This window comes from Petaurus breviceps, unplaced genomic scaffold, assembly GCF_028583685.1.
Source record: "Petaurus breviceps papuanus isolate PSGF00001 unplaced genomic scaffold, PetGlider_PUasm1.0 90822, whole genome shotgun sequence".
Taxonomy (NCBI): Eukaryota; Metazoa; Chordata; class Mammalia; order Diprotodontia; family Petauridae; genus Petaurus; species Petaurus breviceps.
The window spans coordinates 19,958,935-19,962,226 of record NW_027187351.1 but is presented as its reverse complement, the minus strand read 5'-3'; positions in this window follow the sequence as shown (position 1 = coordinate 19,962,226).

Sequence of the window (3,292 nt, the reverse complement as noted above, 5' to 3'; positions counted from 1 at the left end):
AGCCATTTAGCTCCTCTTATAAACACTCAGGCTTTCAACAATCAAAAGAATGAAATCAATTCATTTAGAATATAAAGCATACAGAGGGATTTGAATCTGTTATTAAATAGAATTAAGAACTAACTCACCCTATTGCATTATGTATGTGACTAACAGTATGATACACTGGCAGAAAATGGACGTAGTCAAAAGATGGATTCAAATCCTTGCTTTGCCACTTAATATATATTTTAATTTGGGCAAGCTACTTAACCTCTTGCACTATAATTTATGTATCTGTCTAATGAAGGTGTTATATAGTCCTCAGGTATAAGTATATAATGAAGTATTGTTTTAAGTCTTTAGAATTCACTAGCTAACTGTCAAAATATACATTGGAGCCCCTCAAATATCACCTTTTCTCTTTTTATACAGTCCCTAGTTCCTGTCTGTGTCTCTCTGTATTTCTCTTGTTTCAATCAGATGTCATGGATGACCTGAAGCTTGCAACTGTTCCCTTTTCAGTAATTTTACTCAGCTTTCCTTTGCTATCTTCCTAAGTGTACCTTTCTCCTAGCACACATCATTTCTTTGATAGCTATCCAGCTTCATAACAGAGATGAAACCAATGACTCCTAGAAGTTGATCTCAGCATAGGCACCTGTTACTCAAAGAAATAAGTGGAAATACACTGAAGAAGAAGATTCATATGCAGATAATTATACTTTATATTAATAGTAGTTACATTCATCCTAGCTTAAAAGAATTTTCAGGGATGGACATTTTCATTTTGACTTTTTGTCTTCTAAAATTGTATTTTTGGATACATAAAGCTAGGGGGTTTAATGAACAGTACATCTATCACATATTCCTGAAAGTCACGCATCATATTTCATACATGAAAGACATGTAGGTGGCATAGCAGATAGAGCAGACCTGCACAATTTGGCAGCAGTTACAGTTCAAAATCAAAATAGGTTAGACTGCTTTAGGGGTTCACTTTCCAAGTAAAGGTAAAAAGAGAGAAACTGAAAATGGTTGATTGCCCTGGGTCACATGACAAACAGGAGAGAGTGCACAGTGTCAACCCACCCACCAAGTTATGTGATGGACACAATAGTGATTAGTAGAAGGTGGGTTAAGCAGGGGCACAGACAAAACATTCATTACATCTTTACTTTCTTTTATATTCTCTACATATTTTTTTTGTAGACTACCTGAAAAATTTTAGTAGGATACAAATATCCCATGGACTTTATGTTGAGCAGGTCTTATGTTGTACAGGCCTGGGATAGAGTTTTAGACCTAGATTCAGAAGTATTTGAATTCAGATTTGGTCTCAGATACCTCCTAACTCTGTGGTCATTGAGAGGTCACTTAATCTCGCATACTTTAGTTTCTTCAACCAGAAAATGAGAATAATAATAGCACGTTCCTGCTAGGCTTGTTGTGAGGACCAAATGAAATACTTGTAAAATTATTAGCACAGTTCATCATTCTTTTCATCTTCATCATCATATTTTGTAAAACTAGTAGAAGAAATGCTGAAGGTTAAAACTATTGTTTGTCGTTAAACTTTAGGATTACCAGATAAACTAAAAATTGAACAATATCCCTTCTTTACATGTAACATTTAATTAAAAGAGTCAACACAAGTTTCTGAGGAAAAATCAAATTGATGGATAAATAAATCTATGTTGTCAAAGAGTGGAGGTAAAAGGTAAATATCTATCTTTTTTTAAGGAATTAAATTGCTAGGGCTGTCTTAGAGAATCCCTTTTCCTCCTACTATTTATAATAAAAGCAAGCATATCTTGGTAAGTAGAATTCTGGATTTGGAATTAGGAAGAGTTAGGTTTACTTTATGTTTAAGAAACTGTTTAGTTCTGTAAGTATGCATAGGTCCTTTAACCTCTTTGAATCTTAGATAACTCTCTAAGACTGAATTATCAGTGGATTATGATCTGTATAGATGGAAACAGTTCACACACTGATTAAATCACGAGCCTTTGATATGATTCATCATTTCATGAATTGCCATTTCATTGTCTATTTGGGGGGTGAACTTTCCTTTATAACAGAAATAATAAAGAAGTACACTTAATAACAACACAGAGGACTTGAACTAAAACTTTTTTCCTCTTTATTTTTCTACTATGATTATGAATTTCTCAATAAAAAAGATGAAGCAAAAGTGTATGCTTTGTTTCTAATATCATAACATATCCTCCACTCCCATGTCTTAAGGCACTTCTAAATATCAGTATAAAAAATAATTTGAGAGCAAATTCGAGACTTGAAAATATAATAGTGAGGTACTATTATTTAATATCATTATCAAGTTGTTAGTTGGGTCATGGTGCTAATGAGGCAGAGGCTGTGATTCTGATTAGTGAATGGGATCAGTTAGTTCATTCTCTTCCTCAGACTGCACCTTCACTGTTCATTTTTACAACAACAACAACAAAAATCATCAGACATCAAAAGTCATCAGACTGGGGAAGAAGAGGATGGGTAGAAAAGCATGAATATGTCAGCATATTTATGGGAAAAATGTCCTGATTAAGAATATTAGAATTAAAAGAAATACTAGAGGTTATCTAAGGTCAAGCTTTCCACTTTACAAGTGAGGAAAGTGATTCTTGAGATTATATATTCAACGAATCCTAAAACTATAACCTAGTTTTCCTAATAAGTCAAATATTTTGTTTCATTTCCAAAGCACTTTCTTGTCCAGCCTATTGACAAAACTACCACAGGAGTAACCAACTTCTTGCTGTGACCTGCCACTGAGTCTGCTGCCACTAAGTCTGCTACTCAGGGGAAATGAGTTGACTACAATTTTAAGTAGTAGGAAGTTCCTGCTAGCAATAGGATAAGGAATGTCTAAAACAAAACAAAATGAAAACTTGGACCTGAGTACTTACCCCGTGTTACTGAGAAGGAGCTATAATGTTGATCCAGAGGCTGGAATTCTTCAACTAAGAACATCCCTTTTAAATGGGTACACTATCTATGCCCCCCTTCCTACAAACAAAAAGAATGGTCCTTGAGGCTAAGCAAATTGAACTTTAAATTGTCTAGAATACTTGGGTTCATAGTAGACTATGTTCTGTTTGGTAACTAGGTGAAAATTTATAGTTTGGGAGGGGGTGTCTCCAAACCAAAGAGGTTTTATTTCTTATTTTTTATTGATTTTATTTAGATGATGATGAAAATAAAGAACTTAATATAATTAAGTATTAAAAAAATCCTATGAGAAGGGGTGTAATGGAAATGCAGATTTAAAGATCTTCCCTGCCGTGCACCTGGA